Genomic DNA, 14452 nt, shown 5'->3' with positions numbered 1-14452 from the left:
CTCAAGCAGGTGCTGTTCATCCTTCATTTTCCGAAGGAACAGCCAAAGTGACAGTGGGCCCGGCCTATGATGTTGTTCCATCTCTGATGGAATCCTGAAGAGAAGAAATCCATATTATGATCCTGATTGACAGGGAAATCTAACCCATACTAGACAGTCGACGGTAGGGCAGGCAAGTAAGTGTAATAAGTATGATAAGTCTATTCAATTATAAAATTAAAAATATTTTTTCCCATGGCATACACAAAGCACGTTAGCCGTGTATCACCGCTCAATGTAATAACAACCCTAAATGTAATACCCACCCTAAATGTAATAAAAATTAAAGCTAAATGTAATAGCTGACCCACCCTAAGTGTAATCTGATTCAATGTTAATGCAAAGTCAAAACTTCTATCAACTGACCCTATCAATTCCAACTAGCTAACACATTACAGGACTCAAATCAGGAGCCTCAAAGAAATCTGTAGTTACATTTATCCGTGATTTTTGAAAATATCTCCAAAATTCTCTAAAGTACGGTCTCATTTGATTTTTTTTTCTCGAATGCCTGAACCTACCAGCAAGATGTTTACATCTCTACAACCGTCACAAAAAAAACTCTAGCAATTCAACACAAGCATTTCCACATTTCTCCACCACCCCCTAGTAGCAGATGCCCAGTGGCTCTATAAATATGCGGTTCATAGGGAAGGGGATGCAGCCCTGTCCCTTCTCTGGCCCCACCCATGCCAAATATTATAGTTACCTTCAACATGGTTGTTTGCCCGTGTGTCATTGTCTCGATGGAAGACATTCCACAACTAGGCAGGAAAGTTTCCATTGTCGCTGATGTAGTTATTCTACAGGTATTGAATGAACTGCTGCCTTGCAGGGTAGCCAGCCACCAGGCGTTGAGTGGAGTTGTTAGTCACCAATTCCCAGAAATTGAGCCTGACAAGGGCAAGTGGCAGGTAGCCGATGATCATGAACTTCCTGATTCGCTTCCTCAGGCGTCCGCCTGTATATGCCAGCCAAATCAAGCTGTAGGACCCTCCTCCATAGGCTTTGGCAGAAGTCAAAGTAACAGCCCGATATAAAAGCTTATCTGAACTTAGTCTCGTTGGTAGTAATCAGAACCAGTTCAAAGTCTATCAGACATGTGTTTCGAGGATCTGAAGACACGAGAAATGAAAATTTTACCTTCCCAGCGTTTTTTTTTTTTTTTGGGGGGGGGGGAGGGGGGGAGAAAAGTTGCAAGTCGCATACCTCAATTGTTTTTCTCAGTGTATTGATACAGTGACTAATGCGCGAAAAAAGGAGAATTTGCAAAATTAAGGCAATTCGTTTTAACAATGAATGATCACGGAATCATTAGTCAGAGTAAAATTCCAAGTGAGTATTTTCATAAAGTGTGGGAATTTGGGAAACCACCCTTCTGCCCATAGGATAATCACTCGACGGGGACAAGGGGATGTGCTGAAGCATGTTTTCCTGAGAAAATCTTCCATAGGACCCGCATTGCCCGACTTTTCAAGTAATTGACTTAGCTCTAACTCCAGGGGGATGCCCCTCGGCCCTGGCTATCATCCCTGCCTACCCCTCCCAACATAGCGTAGATTCGTTTCCAAGCCTTTGAGGGCCTCGTTAGATAGGCCTAAATAATTAATTACTGTGAAATGGTAGCATCTTCAAAAAACGTGTGATATCGACCCCATAACCCCACAGGCTGTGCGCATGTGACCGTCCCCCCCCCCCCTCACAACGCTACTGAGCAGGGTGGTGTCTTAGTAGGAGACCTACGATTTCATTGATAGCGTACAAGGCTACTAAAAAAAGCCAGAGCATTCTTCACTCATCGTAACATTGGGGGGGGGGGGGCGGTGCGCTATATTTGATTACTTGCAACAAATCCGTCGTGTGCATCAATTGCACTAGCTACACAATGATGGGTTCTGTCATATATACTGTATATAGATGCACATTGAATACATGTCGGTCTAAAAAGAACTCGTAAATTTTCACGCCTCTTTGTGCACTGTACCCATTTTCCTATTTATTACATTTTCCACGTTATCAGGTCTCGATTAGTCGTGGAAAATACTGAAACAACAATACATGATATACACAGGAGATGTGCTCAATTCTCATATCACATGCGTCCATACATACATACACACATACACACTCTCCGCCTGCATTCATGCATAGTTTACGATTATCATCGAAACCAAAAACATACCACAGGTAGAGATAGCAAACCTTTTAAATGAAATACATAATTATTTCACGTTGCATTAAATACGGGGAATCTACTAATAATTTACAAATAACCATCCATCAAAATCGTTAGATAAACTCCATTTCTCTGCAATTAATAGGACATCGCACCAAATTGGCAATCCCGAAAGCAATGCATTGTTTTGGTTTTTTAATTGATGATTGTGTTTGATATCTATTAAATACTACTGAAAATTCACACCTCTTCAATACTTTGGTATTGATAATGATAACTTGGATAAAGAGCCTTGATCGGTGAACGTAGTAAAATAAACTTATAACCCCTTTTTTTTGTGGTTTGTTTGAATTTTTTACGGGTTGAGATAAGTAGGGTTGATTCTGAAATATTTCAACAACAAGGAAATTTTTTTCGTGTTACACTTATAAAAGACAAGTATCCTTCTTAATGAAATTGGTAGTGAGGCAAACATAATTAGGGGCAAAGGTCTATCCAATAAGAATTAGGAAGATGTTTGTGTAAATAAAATATTTTCTCATTAATTTACAGGCATATGAACTTTCCACCTGCTTTTCTCTCCATTGTTGTTCATCATATAAAAACCCCGATTGATATTATACGAGAAAGCCGCTGATATCTACACTGACCGGTTAACTGTATCGTTCTGAGTGAAGAAGAGACCTTTATAACCAACGACTGGGGACCAGAGTCCATAATAGTGACGCATATACTATTATGTCATATGAGTGGCCTTTCTGGAAACATCTCAACTGCTTACAACTTCGAAACGCTCCAGTAATAATATACAATTTTTGTCGCCACAGATTCCATTGTGTAGATTTGCAAAATAAATGGAACATTCACGTCAACATATTTCCTTATAATTTATAAGCTTTTCGTAAAATAAACACCCCGTTGAAATTTCCTGCAGTTTTTAAACCTGCAGCTCTTCTTGTTGGTTATCTTTCACCACATGTTGTCGTCTACGATCTGGATATTCAGTGTTTTACTCTACGGAAACAGCTCCCTCACACCAGTATTAAACTACCCTGTAACATTCACTTGTATTGTTATATCAAATTGCCTTTTCAAGTGTGATGTGAATTTAGTCACTAATGCGTTGTAGACTATATGCTATCGCGAGCTGAAGAAATTAGTTTCTTGTTCGCCAATTTAGACATAACTTTCCTGAATGATTGCTCTAACACGTTACCATCCATTTCTGTAAGTAAAATTTGCGTATGACGCTGTGATAAATCCAGCCCTTGACGTTGGCCAGAATACTAGCAGTTATTGTGTACTTGTAACATTATGCTTTACATGTGACTTCTCCTTCAACACAACTATTAAAAGATCAAGATGGATAGGAAAGATCTCCTTATGATATCAAATCGTGCAAAGAATTCCTCAAAAAGAATTTTCGATTTAAACATTATCTCCCTCATTTCATCATGAAATCCAAAAAGAGCTGGCCCACTATTTAGTTTGTAATAATAACACAATTATTGAAGTAATGTTTGTTGCCTCATAGTATAACAATAATTAAATTCGCACAATATGCACACTATTGGGTTTCACATTTACATATTTAGCACTGTCCACCCCTACCCCCCCCCCCCCACACACACACCGCCCACACTCACAACAGAAAGCTAGAAAGGAATAGCAATTCTCAATGGTCTACATAACAATTAAAGACGGAACGAGTAGAGTACAACGTATTGCTCTAATCAGGGGACCGAAACTTTATATAATGTCACCTCATCTGCTACCTCCAAATAAATAGTTTATTCAAAAAGAGAATCAATATGTGATATCAGGGTGATTTAGTTCATTTAACCGTCTTCTAACTGTTAGTTGTTTAGTTATCTCACTTATAGCTACTATTTTATATTATGACAAACGTTATGTTTGTGGAACCGAATGTGGCCAGTTCGGTTGGGAGGGGGGGGGGGGGGCTGTGGGATGGGACATAATTCTCTGTAAAATGCCCTCATGTTCGACACTTATGACCATATTAAACGATAATTGCATTTTATTTTCCAAATTATAAATAAAACAAGGATGTTTTGTTTGTGGGACTATGATATCGAACAACTCAGTGATGCCGTCAGAATTAAATATTTATTTCGTAAACGATACAAGATTTTCCCTGTGTTCTATCTTACTTCCAAGGGGTAGGGTGAGGCGCACGTCCCCTACGTAATCCTCGATCTGTCACTGGCTACCCTGTGTATATAATAGCTATCAGCGCTGTTATTATAACTGTTCCTCTTTCTCTTCCCGAGGTCTTGACGTTTATCTTTTACTCCCTTTTTTTCCTTTTTCGCTCTTACTTCTTTTTCTTTTTCTTTTCCCTTCCTTCCTCTCCTCCTTTTCTTCCCCCCCCCCTCTTTTTCCCTTTTTTCTTCTCTTTTTTTTCTCTCCTCTTTTCCTTACCCGGGGGGCGCGCGCCCCCAACACCCCCCTGGATACGCGCCTGTAGATATTTGGAGAATATACCAAAGCTGTATATGATAAACTTCTCGAAATACAAACGTTAACCGCACAGCGTTAGGTTCACGTAACCGCATATATTATGTCGCATTTATAACAGTCCTACTGACACACCTCATCTGGTAGGTATAACGTTCGTATACAGCAGTTGCTATATCATCGTGGTGACGAATTACGTTGGTTCACGTGGGTATGCAAAAGAAATGTGATCCTTGTGGAGAGGAAGGGGTTACTTGGGTAAAGACTATATGGTTACTACATGTGTACTACGTCATTGCACAACCCAACCACATGCAATGTTGGGAGCTAACTCAAGTCAACTGAAGTGAGCCAGAGGTACTGGAGAAATAAATACATGGGGGGGGGGGGGGTAACACATTTATAGAGTAAAGATTTTATTCAACCCCACCTTCACACCAAACCAACCAACCCTCCTTCTTCTCTGAAGGCTTAAACATTATTTTTAGGAAATGGCATCTAGTTAAATAGTATTTTAAAACCATTTGAACGCTAAACAGGGCCAAAGAATAATAAATCACGACCAGCTCCTTCCTGGGCACCGAGAGCCAGGTTGGAGATAACTAATATATGTCACGAAGCCTCATTTTTAATAATTTTCTCAAGTATAGTATGTAAATCATAATACATTATTTCTTATCCCATACTTTTTCAGACCTCCAAACCGATCCGGGCCGAGGCATGAAGCGCCTAGACCCCTTCTCGTCCGGCCTGGCTACTTCAAACTCAGACAATGGTTTTGGATTACAATCAGGTTCTGATTGTACATTTTAAGAGGCATGCATGATCAATCCACGAACAAAATTATGTTCAACACACGCCCAATGCGTATATGATGAACACATGCTCCATAATATGTTTAAGCTCAAAAGGTATGGTGGTCGAGGTCATAAAACGATAACGCCATCGTATGGTTTAGTCTCATTACATAAAGCTGTTTTTGTTATAAAGAAAACCCTTAATGTATTACGCGATACAATAGAAGGGATAACCTATTCAATTCTGAAACACAGTCGCATGCTTCCTGCAGTACTTACGCAGTTCTATAAACCAACGCAAATGTTGCCAAAAAGATAAAGTCAAAAAGAAAGAAAGGTAAAGACATTCCATCAAATGTTATGCCAGCCCAACGAGATTTCAAGATGGAAAAGAATAACGGTTGACTTTGTGTGTAGTAGACCTCGTATATAGTCATTCACTTCCTGAAATCTGAATACGGTTCAAATAAAGCTACAGATGCTTATTTGAAAAGATATAATTATAATAAAGTACAAAAACAACACACAAACGTTTATACCAGCTCTGACCTATCATATCAAGTAGATCTTCAAGAAGGAAGACAAAACGAGTCTTAGCTAGGTTGAGATTTGTGTATAAGCAATATACCAGCTAAAGTATATAACGTTACATACAAAAATTGAAAACAAGGATATTTGATCAGAGCTTCAATACTTCTACTTTGGTAAAGTGAATGATAATGTAAGGTTAATAGATTCTTCATAGATTCTGCGGTGCCTATCATATAAAACATATGTCAAATCTGCATTTTGATATATTCCCAAGCACTATCTATCTATCTATCTATCTATCTATCTATCTATCTATCTATCTATCTATCTATCTATCTATCTATCTATCTATCTATCTATCTATCTATCTATCTATCTATCTATCTATCTATCTATCTATCTATCTATCTATCTATCTATCTATCTATCTATCTATCTATCTATCTATCTATCTATCTATCTATCTATCTATCTATCTATCTATCTATCTATCTATCTATCTATCTATCTATCTATCTATCTATCTATCTATCTATCTATCTATCTATCTATCTATCTATCTATCTATCTATCTATCTATCTATCTATCTATCTATCTATCTATCTATCTATCTATCTATCTATCTATCTATCTATCTATCTATCTATCTATCTATCTATCTATCTATCTATCTATCTATCTATCTATCTATCTATCTATCTATCTATCTATCTATCTATCTATCTATCTATCTATCTATCTATCTATCTATCTATCTATCTATCTATCTATCTATCTATCTATCTATCTATCTATCTATCTATCTATCTATCTATCTATCTATCTATCTATCTATCTATCTATCTATCTATCTATCTATCTATCTATCTATCTATCTATCTATCTATCTATCTATCTATCTATCTATCTATCTATCTATCTATCTATCTATCTATCTATCTATCTATCTATCTATCTATCTATCTATCTATCTATCTATCTATCTATCTATCTATCTATCTATCTATCTATCTATCTATCTATCTATCTATCTATCTATCTATCTATCTATCTATCTATCTATCTATCTATCTATCTATCTATCTATCTATCTATCTATCTATCTATCTATCTATCTATCTATCTATCTATCTATCTATCTATCTATCTATCTATCTATCTATCTATCTATCTATCTATCTATCTATCTATCTATCTATCTATCTATCTATCTATCTATCTATCTATCTATCTATCTATCTATCTATCTATCTATCTATCTATCTATCTATCTATCTATCTATCTATCTATCTATCTATCTATCTATCTATCTATCTATCTATCTATCTATCTATCTATCTATCTATCTATCTATCTATCTATCTATCTATCTATCTATCTATCTATCTATCTATCTATCTATCTATCTATCTATCTATCTATCTATCTATCTATCTATCTATCTATCTATCTATCTATCTATCTATCTATCTATCTATCTATCTATCTATCTATCTATCTATATATAAAGGTAAGACAAACGGTAGTGGCAGGAACTTAATGGGGACTGATGAATTGAGTCCATTTGTTGGATTAGAATAATATTTGACAACTGATATTTAACCTTGATGATCCCCCAATGTTCATGGTCTTTCATGATGCACAAAAAAAAAGAGAGACGTTAACATACACATTTGACCCTCATGATAAGTACACATCGTTTTATCGCGGTATGTCATGTGATCTCACCCACTACTGCACACTAACCGACCAAGTTTGACAGAAACTTTGTGTTTTTATTTCAAATATTTTTTTATATATTTTGTATGGTAATGCAATTACAAATTAGGTTTTTTTTCCAAATCATATTTGCATAATCGTATGATTGGGCTATTTGCCAATCTAATTTGACGTGCTAACTTTGCTTAGCTGACGACACAGGTTATAAATAGATTTGGTAATCGTAGATATATATTAATGAACAAGCATACGTTACAGAACTTACAAAACCTTACTGCGTAATACTCTTGGAATTCAGCAAATTGTGACTTTCCTTCACCTAGAAATTACAGCTCCTTATATAAGAGGTAAGTTTAAAAATTTAAATAAAGATTAAATAAAATTAGGGAACAAAGGGTGATTTTTAAATAGTTTGAGGAGTTGATAAATCAATATTTTCATTCCATATAGTAGGAAAAGGGGAAATGATCCTGCTTAAATTGTAAAATTGAACAAGAATTTGAAGAAACAAATAGGCAGTATAACAAAACACACAAATTATGCACTTATTTATCGATATAAATATTTTCGATGGCCAATATAACGACTCACTTTTTTATACTAACTACAAACGTTTGCCTTCATGTACTTGCTAAATATCACTTTTATAATATCAAGATACCAATAATATTATTTCACTGTAAAAACGACACTATTTTCGTAAGCACAATTGTTCTGAGTAAATAACACAGACGAAAAGCACCTCTTCTGTGTTGTCTTTTATGATTATAGATTTAACTCACATTGCAGATCGAAGAGATGGCTTTAACATGACACTGTAATATTCTCGCTGATTTGGCATACATAGTTATTATAATTAAACTTTCAAATACTTACAGTACAAACATCAACAAAAGAATAATAAGATTTTGACATTTTGAGTTCAAACTTGAAACACGTTTTTTTTCAATAATACGAAAATATTTCAGTCTAAATAGTAGGCTAGTAATAGGAATGATGCATTAAACCGACATGTTAACAATCATCAAAGTTATAATTATTCAATCTTATGAATTCTAAGAAGTAGCCTATAGTAATAGGAATGATGCATGAAACCGACATATTAATAATCATCAAAGTTATAATTAGTGAATCTTATGAATTCTAAATAGTAGGCTATAGTAATAAGAATAATGTATTAAATCATTTTAAATTATTTTTGAATTTAATTTTTAATCGGAGAGAGACATAGAGAGTGTAGGCTATAGTAATAATAATGATGCATGAAACCGATATATTAACAATCATCAAAGTAGTAATTATTCAACCTTATGAATTCTAAATAGTTGGTTATAGTCATAATAATGATGCATGAAACCGACATATTAACAATCATCAAAGTTATAATTTTTTCAATCATTTAAAAAAATTATTTTGAATTTAAGTTTTAATCAGAGAGAGACATAGAGAGTGGAGAGAGGTTGGGGGGGGGGGGAGGGTTGGGTGGTAACGTAGAGGTGATGAGAGAAACATTGATTACTCATTAATCCTAAATTTGTGTAGTATTTGTTAGGCAAACAGGTGGTATAAGATAGTCTTACCCAATAAGGTAAAATGAAATGTGTAATAAACTGCAAGAAAACATTTTAACATTCAATTCTTGAGACAAGAATGTTTGAAGTAGGTACTAAAAGGCTTACTGACATAAGCGAAATCGGTATACAGCTGCATCTATCTGTTCGTCAGATACCTCTATGTGAATACTACACGGGTTGATTGAAGTTACACCAGGTGTCTTCAAGTTTGTAAATAAATCATCTGTACTGTTCCATAATATCAGAATCCATCTAACTTAAGGACGGTCTCCAATAGTTTAGTATTTCTACTGTAAGCAACATCGTATTAGGTGAGACTGATTGCGCAAACAAACACCACCAACACAGTAGATATTTAGATAGAACAGCAGCTATTTAGATCTTGCGTTCAGTGAATTTAACCATTCACTGATCAGTGATTAACAATTTACACGAGGTTCTCCAATTGCAGTGTGGTTTTAGGTGCTCTCAAATTTCCCACCACACATATACTACAAACAATTTAACATATATTACCAAACGTAATATTTATTATTATTTCTAGTGAATTCAACGAAATGGCACCCGAATATCTCTTCTTCCTACCTTTTGGAAAATCATTTACTTGGCGGATTAAAATCATCGTAGAATATACTAAAATTAAAACACTGTGTCAAGTGTGCCCTCCTATCGATGTTTTGCCCATGAAAGATCATCATCTATGCCCCCATTAAATTTGAATGATGTAACCACCTCAACCTGCCACCACCACCAGCTCACGTCCTCGCCACACACAAACAAACGATCACCCCCCCCCCCATTCACATAAAAACACCAAAACTTTTTTCTATTGAATTAGCTATACAAGCGATGTCATTTACCTTTCTTCTACAACTCCCTATCTATACAACCCATGACTATTGTTCGCTATTATTTGGTAATTGGTGACAGGAATTTCTTTTGTCCCATATCACCACTTGTCAGGTTTAGACATGGACACACACAGAGACCCCCCTCCCCCACCCCAAGCACACACAAACATACACGCAGATTCACCGTTCCTTATCTGTCTTTAGAAACACTTGTTGCATACTAGTATTCTTCTTTGCTTTTATGTAAAATTGTGTGGTTTTCTACTTTACAAATTAATATGCCTGATGTATGTTTGTTTCAATATGACGTGGATAATGTTTTTCATATCCATTGCTTGATCTGCATTGATAAATCAGTAGAATAATTTATTAATTATAATTAAATTTTAGACATTTCTCCTTTCAATTTCTTGGTACCGACTCTTTATCCATTTTTCGGATTCCACTTTTGATATATTATTGCAATTGGTCTACAGGTCGACATACTATTCGACAAAACCAATCATGAAACTGTACGCGTTCTTATGGATCACACTGACTGGCTGCTATGCGAGTGAATGCTTAAGTAAGTATTCACTTAATCCTCTCTATTAATAATAATAATAATAATATTAATAACAACAATAATAATAATCAGCAGTTATTTTTACGACGCTTAAGTGACCACAACTGTAGGAGAAACCCGCAAGGGTTTATGGATTACAATTTGCACATCGTATGTATATTATGGTTACATAAATACCGTCTTTGGTCACGTATGGTTGTTTAGTTTGATTATTTCTGTTGCCAAGTTACAAGTCATTGAAACGTTAATACTTAAAAGTTAAAAAGGTAAACGCTCCTTTGATATAACATTATATGGTGATCGTCCACTATACACTGTATACTATACACACAAGTTTGTCGAAATCAGAATACGAAGTCATATGTTAAAATATTGTGAGAAAGGAAGCGTGCTAGGACATAAAAAAGGTGGAGAGAGAGGGTGAGAGATGGGTGGAGGCAGAGACAGGCGGAACATGGAGGGATGGAAGTGAAAATGGAGGTGTGGGGTAGGGTGGGGTTGGGAATGCTGGATGATCTTGTTCACTTTCACTAGGGTATGCCTTGCTAACATTCTCATCCTTTTAAAAGGTTGTAAAAAATAGGTAATCCCTGGAGTTGCAGGCCACAGTTGGGTATATGACCACTTCTATCTAGGGACACATCGATCGTCATATACTCAACAATCAAGGTTGAGGTTTCAGAATGAGGAGTAGTTCGCCACATTCTTTCTTACACGAATCTGACCTACTTTGATCTTTGATCTCTCCATTGATCATGTGGCCTTCGAGGTGTTATTGTTATGTGGGTTAGAGGGGTTTGAGGGTTTCGGTCATTTTGGTGTACGTGTCATGACCAAATAGCTGTTTTTTTTATTAACGTTTCTCGTCTAACCAAGGATTTTGTACCTATATTGTCATAGTAACGTATGCCCTACATCATATGCCCTTGCTCACATCAAATGTGAAGTCCATCGATATTATTGTTTATCATTAGATCTAAATTTCTCCTCACTGAGCTCAAATTGACTTTTGACCTAATTTGATCATGTAACATTTGGTTGACCTGATATCCTTCATGCGTTTTGGCCGTTTGTCATTTCGGTATATGCGTAAGGGGGGGGGGGGGGGGCGTAAGGGGGGAGAAGTGTCGTTTCGCGAACTACTCCTTCACCATCGGTTAACTTCAAACACTTAGTATGTGCCCGGTCATTGGATCTAGTGCCTACATAGGTTCAAATGTCAGGGGTCATTTTGATCATTACGAGCATACCAACGTGGGAAAATGGCTTCTATAGTAACCCATTGATAGCAGATCATGCAGTTGTTTTAAGTTGATAGTAAAACTTTTGTATAACTTAAACTAGTTTTTTGTATTTAGAATATTAAAAATAATAACATGCATGATAGCATGAAAGTAGAGAATGAACGATTTGAAATGTGAACTGTTACAATTATTCTGTATCACTCTTTTGTCTTGATCCTAACAGAGTTCCCATTAAGCTGCCTAAAAAGTGCGTATATTATCTTCAATGTTTTCATTCATGACATGATTCACCTCACCCCACCAAAGCCATCTTTAAAAAGAGAAGGGGAAAAAAGGCTCCTGCAAATAAATGAGAAGTGCCGTTCTTGTCAATAAATGTTCACTCTTTCATTTTCTTTCCTTGCTAAATCCGTTTGTTGAGAAATAAATCATGACAGTTAAAAGTGCCATTTTCTTGAACAGTAGAAAAACGTATTGAAAAAGTGCTGCTTTGGCCGTTTTTTATGAAAAATATTCAAAAGTAGATTTTTTTAGAGGTGCTTAGAGGTATTTAGATACCCACTTTAAATGTTAATTGTGTCCGCCGTATACTGGTATAGTAATAACCTCGGTAACCGTTATATTCGTTACATATATCATGTAAATCTACCCACACCACAGCTATTTTTTTCTTATTTGTATTCTTCACTCTAACCCGTATGAATTCACAATATCAGCTTCTCATTTCTTTACGTCATTGTAATTCCACAAGTATTCTTTACATTGTGTGAAAATTAATGGCGTATATTTTATAATGAACAGTAGGTTTTGTTGAATTATATTAGCAATGTGATTGTATAGTTGTATAGCCTTTCAACAGTATTACAGTGACTTCAAACCATTCCCTTTTCCCTGTTTTTTTTTTTCAACTGTCTACAGACCCGGGTGATGAATGCAGTATGTTAATATCAATTGATTGTATTTGTAGTCGCTTTCTTTGTTTCTTAGAATGACTTTAGGCAGATAGTACAATCGTTAAAACGCTCCACTCTTACTCCATATTGTATTTCTGTGCACTGTTCATAAAAAAAAAATATGCCTCTTAAAAACAAGAGGATCATTAGTTAAAGTGACTGGTCTACTAAGTCTAACAGTTCATCAGGTCAGTTCCTCAGATGTAACACAAAGCTCAAAAAGAAAACATAAGGCTTTCATCAACTCAAATAACATGCCACAATGCACTTAAAACTTGTCACGAACTATTTATGTTGGATGTCACTAGAGGGTGTTTATGTATAAGGTTAAAAGAACATGCTTTCGTTTGGCTATTAGAATTTGTAAAACAATGGCTTCACTTTAAAATTCCAGACATGCTCTTCACGACGTCATTATCAATCTAGCCTTAAGGGACCACAAGAGAATTAGAATTTATGAGACTAAATATTGTGAAATCTGCAATAGCTTGCGCCAAAAAATATTATCTCTTAATTCTTTTCTTTTCTATAACGTATGAAGATTTAAATTTTGCCTAAAGTAATCATACGTTAAGCGTGACTCAACCTATATGACATTATCGGGTTGGAAAATATCGTGCATTTGGGCATACTGTAATCTGTTACACTAGTATACCAAATACCTACCAGTTCATTCAATATGAATTTAAAAGGTTTGCGAACCAATCAGAAGCTTTGCACTAAATTTTAAACACAAGGTCGCTATTAATTAGAAATAGCCAAAGAGTAATAACCAAATTGATTAATTCAGTCACTATGCTATTGGGAAATTCTGCAGAATGGAGCCGGGGTTGTTGTGCAGTTCACATTTTTATACTAAATAATACCTTGTGCTCTGTGTGTGTGGCGGGGTGTGGTGCAGGAGAAGCTATGGATATCGAATTCGAATGTTGCCTTTAATATAAGTCTCGCAAACTTAAACGTTTGAGGTTTCAATCAAATGGTTTACTTCCCAACCCCCCCCCCCTCTCACCGATCCACCCCACACTCCAAAATCTAATCTAATATAATTTAGAAATGTTTCAAACGAATACTATTTGTTATGGTTTTATGGTTAATTTTTTTCCTCTTGATTATGACAGGCATCTACGAACTCTGTGACTTGAGTGCGTAAAGTCTTTTTAAAAATTGTATTATTAGTAAAGCTATTCAAGTTTATCGTTTGAAAGAAGACTGTTTGATTATTCGAAAACAAAATAATATAAAAACATTGCGAAATATTTTATTAAATTTCACGTCTTGCATATAAATATTATCTTTCTCAATAATATATTTAGAAAGTGAATTTCCTTCCTGGATAAAATGTTAACACATCTTCAAAGGTGGTGTAAAATAGAGATATTGAATCCTTGACAAATGTAATACTTGTATAGATATTCTGTACGAGCGATAAACCAAATATTAATAAGTATATATAAATAAGTGTCCTTAAAGAATTGTCTGGTAGCCCTTAGAAGTTACCTTAAAATACGATAAATTATAGT

The 14452-nt window shown here is 35.4% G+C and overlaps 1 long non-coding RNA gene across 1 annotated transcript in view; it reads left to right on the top strand.

Moving 5' to 3' along the window:
• Nucleotides 1–7965: 7965 nt before the first annotated feature.
• Nucleotides 7966–14452, top strand: part of LOC139976179 (uncharacterized) — a 19544-nt gene continuing 13057 nt past the window's right edge. The window contains exons 1-5 of the long non-coding RNA XR_011796023.1: nucleotides 7966–8089; nucleotides 10644–10732; nucleotides 12200–12223; nucleotides 12895–12912; nucleotides 14051–14074. This is a non-coding gene — a long non-coding RNA (uncharacterized lncRNA). The remainder of the gene's footprint in view (nucleotides 8090–10643; nucleotides 10733–12199; nucleotides 12224–12894; nucleotides 12913–14050; nucleotides 14075–14452) is intronic.

This window comes from Apostichopus japonicus, chromosome 11, assembly GCF_037975245.1.
Source record: "Apostichopus japonicus isolate 1M-3 chromosome 11, ASM3797524v1, whole genome shotgun sequence".
Taxonomy (NCBI): Eukaryota; Metazoa; Echinodermata; class Holothuroidea; order Aspidochirotida; family Stichopodidae; genus Apostichopus; species Apostichopus japonicus.
The sequence above is the reverse complement of the archived record's forward strand: the minus strand, read 5'-3'. Positions and strand labels throughout refer to the sequence as shown.